Below are 10983 nucleotides of genomic sequence, written 5' to 3' on the forward strand. Positions count from 1 at the left end.
TGTCAATAAATTATAAAAAATTGAAAGGGATCAGAGTGTATTGCCTTAATAAAAGGATTGTTTTGAGCTGAAGGCAATTGGGAAAGAGAACACTACAGAAAGGCTCTCTACTTTCCCCTATTTGCTTAAAAGCAGGGCATATATTTTTCTTTGTGAAGGTGTTCCCTTTCCCTCTCTCATACCAGGAAAGGCAGAATAACTCTTAGTCACCAGAGATAACTCTAGACTCTTTTCATCCCAAAGATGACCCCAAAAGGAATCTACACCTCAAACCCTACTAAAACAACACTTACCTTCCATTAGCTTCCCCATATATTTACCTTCTCACAACTTCCTGCCTCTAGAAGCTCAACTGCCTTTTCATTTGTCTTGTTAGTTCTCCAGAAATTCATTGCCCTTTGTTAAAACGGTATATACACCTCCAAATCTGACTATGTCTTTGGGATTTTCATTTCATTTCTCTGAGGTACCTTACATGCCCATGAAATAAACTTTTTTCTCTTGTAATTATGGCTTTTGTCAATTTAATTTCCAGGGCCACATCTGCAGAATTGAAAAGGATAGAGAAAAAAGTTTTTTCCCTCCTCTACAAAATCTCCTGGCACTTAATCCTATGGCCTTTCTAGTTCATGATGTTGATATCACACTCCTGAGTCAGCAGTGAATGACATTTCCCAGATTGTTTGTTCCATCCTTAATCCTCATGTGCTCATTTTACCCAAACCTGACCTTCTCACCACTCTGTCTGCCTTCCTAAATGGGCTTTATTTTGTGAGGTGAGGCTTGAGATCTCAGTCTTCATGGCCAGCATTTTGTAGGTTTCTTGGCAGCATCTTTCAGAGTCAGTAGCCCAAAGCAAGCTGCGGCCCATATCTCATCAACATTGTGATGATGTGGCCCAGCCAAGGGAAACCAGAAGCCAGAGAGAGAGACACAGGTTCAAATTGTGTTTTGTTTACAATTTCTTAGTGACACAAACAATGCCAAGCTTTGATGGTTTCTAAGAAATGGCAAGCATTTCTATGAAAGCTATCATTTAAAGTCAGCCTTTGACCTCTGCTCATGCAAAGCATGTTTCCACATCTAGGCCCAGACTTCTTTACCTCAGCCCAGAGTGCCATGTCTCTATCCAAAGCCCTGGCGCCTTCTGCTACTACAGAAGCAATAAAATCCAGCCAGAGATACCACAACTCTAGTAGATTAAACAGGCTGAGGGAGACAGAGTGACAACTGATATGCAAATGTATGTGTTTATTGGAAACTTAGGGACACCACGGAATGTAAAGAATTCTTATTTCCAAGTATTACAGAGGGGGCTTTGCTGGGCCCTAATGGTGGGACCTAGGTAAGTGTCACTGGATGTTGTGAGCACATACCTGGCCACAGTGTCTGAGTCCCTAAGCACTGTGTGACAGGTGTAACCCAGGTGTGCCTCAGGCTTACCTGCTTGAATGTCAATTACAGTTAGTCAGTTGGTAGTTACCCTGAAGTCTACTCCACCTGCTATGTAGCAGTCCATCTTTTTTCTGCTTCTTGAGCCAGGGAGCCCTGCAGTTGGTCAGGAGCTCTACAAGAGTGAAATCAAATCCTTCCATGGCTAGGATAAAGGTGTGTACAAATATGAATGAGGGACTTGAGAAGGGTAGGGGAGGCTTGCAGGAAGTGAGGCTATAAGGAGGAAGAGAGGGGATCCTAGGGGGAAAACTCCATGACTGCTAAGGAGTATGGCGGAAAGGCCAGACTCGGCACCGAGACCCAGATCCTCAAAGAAACTCTGAGGGCAGCACACCCCAGACACCACTCTTGCCACTGACTTGGGCCTTCCAGCCCAAGCATCTCTGCAGTGGGACTCCCCTGGGAACAGTTGTGTGTGAAAAGGAGAGGGTCTGCCCCTATTCTAGGAGAGATTGCTGAGTACTGGTGACTAGGAGCAGGTGGTGAGGTAGCCAAGTGCTGATGCTTTACACCCTAATGGTGTCAGAGCAATTGTTGGAGGTATGCACTTCTCCTTTACCCATGAGCAATTCCTCCCGCTTCCAAAAGTTTTGGACATCATTGAGCTTTGAGGGAACATCAGCTTAGAACACAGCTACCTGGGTCCAAATCCTGGCTTTGTCAAACTGTGAACTAAATGCTCCTGGGAATATTAGTTCTTTCTGAGCCACAGTTTATCGCTTGTACAATGGGAGTGATGATACTAGCACTAGCCTCATAGTGTTACTGTAAATCTTAACTGGGTTAATGAATATACAGTCCTTAAAACAGAACCTGGCATGTAGTAGATGCTTAGTAAATGTGAACCACTAGCTAGAAAATAAGCAGGGCCAGCGTGATGGAATGCCCATAAAGCACCCCCCAGTCCTAGCATATCTCAGCATCCTGCTAAGGTAGACTTTCCATCCAAGTCCCTCCAGGCCCAAATTGTTGTCCCACAAGGGCCCCTACTAGGATGCAGTCATTAAATCTTGCAAGGGTAACTCGTTCTGACCTTTAGCAGAAAACTGAACAGAGAGGATAGTTTTCACGGAACTGGAGGGTAGTTCTCACACAACCCTGTGGCGAAGGTTCTTGGGTCCTAAGGAAAGGACACAGCTAGACTGGCTCCGAGAGAACATGGATGGGGACTGTGCTTGTGAAAAGAATTTTTATTTTTTTTTATTTTTTGAGACGGAGTCTTGCTCTGTCACTCAGGGTGGAGTGCAGTGGCATGATCTTGGCTCACTGAAACCTCTGCCTCCTGGGCTCAAGAGATTCTACTACCTCAGCCTCCCCAGTAGCTCGGATTGCAGGTGCATGCCACCATGCCTGGCTATTTTTTTTTTTTTTTAATTTTAGTAGAGATGGGGTTTCACCATGCTGCCCAGGCTGGTCTCGAGCTCCTGGCCTCAAGCGATCTTCCTTCCTCAGCCTCCCAAAGTGGTGGGGTTACAGCTGTGAGCCACTGTGACCAGCCGTGAAAAGAATTTTGAAAGAAGATAGAAGGTCGGTGACTGTACCAGTGAATACCCTCACCATCAATGTATATCAGAGTACCTGGCCACCAGGCTGTATGGTCAAAATCTTGGATTGTTGCTAATCTGGGAGGTGAAAAAAGAATCTTAACGTGGTTTTCCCTTGCATTTCTGTGATTATAAGGTTGAATATCCTGAAAAGAGTTCAAAAGGGATACTGAAGTAGGATATCAAAAATAAACTTGTGTGATTCACACAAATGTATTCCAGGCTAGCCCTTTATATATATATATATATATATATATATATATATATATATATGTATATATATTTTATATGCTCATATATATGTTTTATATGCTTATATATGTATATATATGTTTTATATGCTCATATATGTATATATATGTTTTATATGCTCATATATATATATGTATATACATATGTTTTATATGCTCATATATATATATATGCTCTATTGCCCAGGTACTGGTCTACTGCTCAGGCTAAAGTGCAGTCGCACAATCATAGCTTGCTGCAGCCTCAGACTCTTGAGCTCAAGCCATCCTTCACCTAGTGTGCCACCACACCAAGCTACTTTTTGATTTTTTGTAGAGAAGAGGTCCTCCTATGTTGCCCGGGCTGGTCTCTTACTGCTGTCCTCAGGCAATTCTCCTGCCTGACCTCCCAAAGTGCTGAAATTACAGGTGTGAGCCACTGTGCCTGGCCTCCAGGCTAGCCTTGAGCACAATTACTTGCAGCAGCAAATACCCCTGCCATTTCCTCTTCAAGCAAAGACTGCCTTGAAAAATTTTCCCAAAATTGAAAAGAAAGGTGTCTGGGTACCCCATCTGCCCACTCAAACACACACACACGAGGCAGTATTGCCTGGTTTGAAGGCTCATACTCTTCACTAACCATTACTCATACTGTCTCTTAGACATCCTTGTAAGTTACCTCCTTGTATCTCACAGCTCAGTTTCCTTGTTTGTTAAGTGAGGAAAACAACATGTTCTTTGTCATCATTGTAAGGATTAAATAACTATATAAAGCATTTGGCACAATGTCTGCCACACTCCACACTCTCAATAAAAAAGTATTAGAATATTTAACCTCCTGTCCCAACCGCCATAGAAAACATTCAGCATCTCAAAACGGAGTTTCAACAGCTCGGGGACTTCAGTTCCCCAAATGAATGTTCTCCATCTCTCTTATGTTCAGAGCAAATACCAATGGGTCCAACAGCCTGGAAAAACACAATCCTGGTCTATCGAGGGCATGTGAAGACTCTGGACTGATACGGAACTGGATACAAGTGATTTACTATCCTCAGAGAAGAGGATAGCAAATCTGTTTTTGTTGTACTCACAAAGAGAAAAATGCTGGCATGAAGTCCCACAAAGGGAAGGTGAACAAGAACACTCAGGCTTTTAAATCTTACCCTCCATCAGCCCCCAAAATCTTATGTCTTTAGATTACAATCCATTTATCATTTTATTTTAAACCAAAAGGAACACAGGTGCTCTGTGACAAATCAAAAATCCCAAGGCTTAGCAGGGAATGTTTAGATTCCAAAATCACTTTTTCCTGGCAAGGCAAAAAATAGCTAGGAAAAGAACTCTATGGGGATGTGTCTTCTCTCCTGATCAGAAAAAAACTGTTGTGGAAGTGGCTTCTATGTAAATATTTGCAGAATGAGCAAATAAACTGCTAAAATCACCCAGGGCCTGCCACATTGTGTCTTCCCAGGACAATGCTCTAAATTTAAGGGTGGGACTCTAGTCAGAATCTGAACTTTATTCTTTCTGTTTTGAACATCAGAATTAAAGTTTAGGAGTTGGTTCTGGTTTTAAAATTTGTCCCATTTTTTTCCCCTTCATCATGACATACAATTGTTTAATCCACTCTCTCTCCCCCAGTCCTCCCCTCTCCCTACTTTTGAAGGTCTCTCTCTCTCTCTCACTCATCCCAGGAGGTTGGAAGGACCCATTTGGCCACAAAGACAGCATTTCCACCTACCAACCCAGCCCAGATGCCTAAGTCCAGCTTAGCTGTGACCCCTCCTTGTGGACTTCATGGCAGAGACAGGTGGACAAAAGCAATGACTGTTAAGGTGCCAGCTGGGGTCAAGGCCACATACAGTCTGGAAGCACCTCAGCCAATTGCCTTCACCCCTATCCTACCCCATTGACAAGGCCAGGAATATCTTCTCCCTTGCCTGTCTGAGCTTAGTCCTCTTCATTTACACGTTTCCTAATTAAATAGTACCCACAAGTGAACAGGAAAGCACTCCCCTAAATGGAGGGCCATTAGTGTCCTTGGGATCAGCTAATATGTCAGTAGTTTGTAGAAAAATACTGAACAGTAGCACAGCTGTTACTATTTATATATAAACACAAATGGTGGCTGGGCGTGGTGACTCATGCCTGCAATCCCAGTGCTTTGGGAGGCTGAGGCGGGAGGCTCCCTTGAGCCCAGGAGTTTGAGACCAGCATGAGCAACACGGGAGACCCCTGTTTCTAACAAAACAAAACAAAACAAAACAACCTCCACAAATATTACTAATCATATGCAACTAACAACATAAGCCATTAAAAATATGTGTGACAAATTTACATTAAGTTCATCTAGTGATTTTTATTTCATTTTTGGATCAAAATCATTTGTACATGGTAAAAAAATACGATAGTACACACAGAGTTTATGCTAAAAAGTATTGCCCCTCCCCCAATGCTCCCCAAGACACGGCAAATTTAAACCTTTTCTAACTTTGGTTTTTCTGAGGTAACCCTGATCATTCTAAATCACATGCTTATTCCTCAGTTTCTTAATGTATCAAATCTGGATCTCTATTGATTGCCCAGGATGAAAAATGGGGTTTACCTCACTTATGTTTTTACTCCTTTCCCTGTCCCTACCTTCTTCTTCTTGACTTTTTGCAGTCATATGCTGTTGTATGACTATTCTCCACTCCTCTACTAGATATCTTTGCAACTTAAAGAAACATTAAATCACTGTTTATTATTCCATCCTTAGCCAGTGTCTCTTGATTCCCTCCCACAAAAAGATGTGTTGACCCTACCCAAATCTTCTTCCACTTTTTTTCTCTTTTGCCTCTGTCAACTATACCTTTACCACAGTGACATTCTGTGCTGGAACTATTATGGGGTCTTTTGTATTTTATCTGCAGTTAATTAAAAAGTTGGAACCCAATAATTATGTCTACGCAAGTAGCTTGGGACACGGCTACATAGCAGCAAGGGCCATCTTTTCTTATCTGTGGCTTTAAAGTTTCCAGCATCAAGATCAAATGTCAGACAGCCTTCACTTCAGAGTGCCTTTAGACCTTCACCTCCAAAATGCAACAATACAAAATACTTTATTCTCAGGAACAAGTACCCAAGTTGAAGCCTCAGTTCCCCTAGAATAGTTAATTCAATTTCTCTTGAGGCAAGTCTTACTTTTAGTATTTTTATTATTTTTTAACTTTGTATTCCCTGGGATGCATGTTTGGGTAAAGTCCTAACTGGTAACAGTTGATCTGCAGAAAGACTTCCAAGTATTGGTCGTGTTTCCTGTGCCCATCTCTCCTCATTCCTATCCTTCAGCTCAGTGACTTCAGCCCACAGCCTTTCCAGGGTCCTGCCTTTCCATTTCACTTCTTTGGGACTCCTCATTGTACGTCAATATACACTCCATCCACTTCCCATCTCCCACAAATTTGTCGACATTTCTGATGCACTCATTATCCCCCTTATGTTCCCTTGGTTCATTTTTTTATACGTCATCACTGACATTTAAGATCTCCAGCAAAGGCATACATTTGGTCTGCCACCTTAAGGTAAATAATAAATGACTTTTTATACTAAATAGGCAGTGAAACAAGTCCCTACTTTGGATATTTTATTCATACTACATTTTTATTAAGATCAGAATAATAGTCCCAACAGTGGTTTGTTGTTGTTGCTGTCTGAGACGGAGTCTCGCTCTGTCACCCAGGCTTGCTGGAGGGCAGTGGCACAATCTCACCTCACTGCAATCTCCACCTCCTGGGTTCAAGTGATTCTCCTTCCTCAGCCTCCCAAGTAGTTGAGACTACAGGTGCACACCACTACTCCCAGCTAATTTTTGTATTTTTAGTAGAGACGGGGTTTCTCCATGTTGGCCAGGTTGGTCTCGAACTCCTGACCTCAAGTGATCCGCCCGCCCTGGCCTCCCAAAGCGCTGGGATCACAGGTGTGAGCCACTGTGCCCAGCCCAACAGTTGCTTTTGATTGGCCTTTGATACTTCTTTACATTTGGGCCATTCTGAGGTAGTTATGCACACTGAGCATCTCTAGGAGCCTGGCATTGAGCCAGGTGCTAAACAGGAAATGATTTACACATACAGATCAAGACAGTATCAAATATAATACATTTTAGTGCTGTAGTAATATCCATGTTCCCATTTTATTTGCCTTTCATATTTTTTATTTCCTTTTCTCTTTTCTTTTTTTGAGACGGAGTCTCGTTCTGTCGCCCAGGATGGAGTGCAGTGGCACGATCTCAACTCTCTACAATCTCCACCTCTCGGGTTCAATCAATTCTCCTGCTTCAGCCTCCCAAGTAGCTGGGATTACAAGCATGAGCCACCATTCCTGGCTAATTTTTGTCTTTTTAGTAGAGATGGGGTTTCACCATGTTGGCCAGGCTGGTCTCAAAGCCCTGACCTCAAGTGAACTGCCCACCTTGGCCTCCCAAAGTGCTGGGATTACAGGAGTGAGCCACCATGCCCAGCCCCTTTCATATTTTTCTATTTGTATTTTATCTTAACCTTAACAGGTTTGTATCCTTACAGTCAGGTGTAATATCCTGTAACATTTTCTAGGCCCAAGTGTCATTCTCGCCCTCAGTCAATGCTCACTAAACAGAGCAGATGCAGTTTTGCCTGGCAGAGCAGCCCACAATAGCACAGCACCCAGGATGAGAGCATTCTTAGGTGCTCCTTGAAAATTTGCTGAATGCAATACTCATCTGAAAAAAGTTCCAAAAAGACAACCAGAAAAACGAAAGAAAAAATTTTTGAAAAATATAAGAACATATCCAAGAACTAAAAAATATGAATGATTATATTAAAAGCCACTAGCCGGGCGCGGTGGCTCATGCCAGTAATCCCGGCACTTTGGGAGGCCGAGGTGGGTGGATCACGAGGTCAGGAGATCGAGACCATCCTGGCTAACACAGTGAAACCCCGTCTCTACTAAAAATACAAAAAATTAGCCAGACGTGGTGGCGGGCGCTGGTGGTCCCAGCTACTCAGGAGGCTGAAGCAGAAGAATCGCTTGAACCTGGGAGGCAGAGGTTGCAGTGAGCCGAGATCATGCCACTGCAACCTGGACGACAGAGCAAGACTCCATCTCAAAAAAAAAAAAAAAAAAAAAAAAAGCCTCAGGGCCTTATACAATGAATAAGAAATGAACAGGCCCATTCAAGGCTTATTGTAATTAAATTTCAAGTAACAAGAAATAATAAAACTATCTGAAAGCTCCTAGAGAGAAAAAGCAGGCCGTGTTCAAAGGACCAGAAATCTAAATGATATCCAGACTTCTCAACAGCAGCTCTGAATACTAGAGGACAGTGGACCAGTAACTTCAGATTTTTGAACTTTTTTGAGACAGTCTCACTCTGTTGCCCAGGCTGGAGTGCAGTGGCGTGATCTTGGCTCACTGAAACCTCTGCCTTCCAGGTTCAAGCGATTCTTCTGCCTCAGCCTCCCGAGTAGCTGGGACCACAGGCATGGGCCACCATACCTAGCTAATTTCTTTTTTTGTATTTTTAGTAGAGATGGCATTTGACCATATTGGCCAGGCTGGTCTCGAACTCCTGACCTTGTGATTCGCCTGCCTCAGCCTCCCAAAGTGCTGAGATTACAGGCAGGCGTGAGCCACTGCGCCCAGCCTTTTTATTTTTTATTTTTTATTTTTTAGACAGAGTTTTGCCCTTGTACCCCAGGCTTGAGTGCAATGGAGTGATCTCAGCTCACTGCAACCTCCACCTCCCAGGTTCAAGTGATTCTCCTGCCTCAGCCTCCCCAGTAGCTGGGCCTACAGGCATACGCCACTACACCTGGCTAATTTTGTTTTTGTATTTTTAGTAGAGACGGGGTTTCACCATGTTGGCCAGGCTGGTCTCGAACTCCTGACCTCAGGTGATCCGCCCACCTTGCCCTCCCAAAGTGCTGGGATTACAGGCGTGAGCCACCGCACCTGGCCATTTTGTATGAAAACTACTTTCAACCTGCACTTCTAATCTCAGGTAAACTCTGTCAAGTAAAAGAACAAAAACAAAAACCAAGTATATGATTAAGACATTTCCAGACATTCAAGTGCTCCAAAAATGTATCTCCCATGCATTTTTTCTTAGAGAACTAGTGGGGTGTGTGCTCTACCAAAATGATGAAATACACCCAGAATAGAAAGACATGAACCCAATCGAGAGGGGAGGAAAGTAAGCCCAAAGATGAAGGAGCAGCAGCATCAGACAGCAGCCTGCCCACACTTGTTCAGAGATAAAAGTCTCCAGGAGTTGCTGGGGGCTGGGGATCCCAGAGGGAATTGACTGCAAAAGGCACAGCAGGACTTTTCAGGGGAACTGCCATGTTCTATATCTTGATTTTGGTGAGGTTTCATTGTACACAATGACCACATGTACAGTGTTCAAAACTCTGTAAAATGAGTTGAGTTTTTTGTTTGTTTGTTTTTGGTTTTGAGACGGAGTTTCACTCTTGTTGCCCAGCCTGGAGTGCAATGGCGCAATCTCGGCTCACCGCAACCTCCACCTCCCTGGTTCAAGTGATTCTCCTGCCTCAGCCTCCTGAGTAGCTGGGATTACAGGCATGTGCCAGCACGTCCGGCTAATTTTGTATTTTTAGTAGAGACAGGGTTTCTCCACGTTGGTCAGGCTGGTCTCAAACTGCCAACCTCAGGTGATCCGCCCGTCTCAGCCTCCCAAAGTGCTGGGATTACAGGCATAAACCACTGTGCCCGACCGAGTTGAGTTTTATTGTATGTAAACTGTACTTCAACACAACTGATCTTTGTAATTTGCTGGAAGAATGCATGATCTAGGTAGAGAGTGGTGCATATGTCCTAAATCCTAATCTATAGTCAGAAAACAATAGACATATAAAACTAAAAGATGTGTAAGCACATTCTCTAGTAATACAGAGGTAACTACTAGAAATAACTCAAGGAGTTAAAAAGAGGAAACCTCTTGGAGGGGTGGGAATAGGACTTGGGAGCAGAGACAGCTATTGTTCATAGTAAGCTTTGTGATGCCAGCTGACCTTTAAGCTACGTACATGTTCTCACTTTGATAAATATCAATATAATAGTTTTTTGGATTTTATTTATTTATTTATTTTGAGACAGGATCTGGCTGTGTCGCGCAGACTGGAGTGCAGTGGCACAATCATGGCTCACTGCAGCCTCAACCTCTTGGGCTATAGCAATCCTCTTGCTTCAGCCTCCCGAGTAGCTGGGACTACAGGTGCACACCACCACACCCAGCTAATTTTTAAAATATTTTTTAGAGTCTTGCTATGTTACCCAGGCTGGTCTCAAACTCCTAGGCTCAAGCGATCCTCACACTTCGGCCTCCCAAGGTGCTGGAATTACAGGCATGAGCCATCATGCCTGGCCAAGATTATAGTTTTTGAAAGTGAGAAAAGTTTGGAATAACAGGTTGCCTAGTCTGGTGGAGGTAAAATGTTTGCAATACCCAGAAAGCTTTGGACCAACAGGAGCTAAAGTTTCCTTCAGACAGTTACTGTTTATTTAGCTCTTTCATTTCATTTGGAGTGAGAATAAAGAAATGTATTACAGCAATGAAAATAACAAATTACAGCTACCCTCTTATGGATACAATGTTGAGCAGAAAAGGCAAGATCATAAAAAAATGTACACTAACTAGATGATAGCTAGACTGGTGTGTTCTTATGACAATTGAGCTCTATGCTATGAGCTGTGCACTCTTCTATATGTACATTATACTT

This window comes from Pongo pygmaeus, chromosome 5 (assembly GCF_028885625.2).
Source record: "Pongo pygmaeus isolate AG05252 chromosome 5, NHGRI_mPonPyg2-v2.0_pri, whole genome shotgun sequence".
Classification (NCBI taxonomy): Eukaryota; Metazoa; Chordata; class Mammalia; order Primates; family Hominidae; genus Pongo; species Pongo pygmaeus.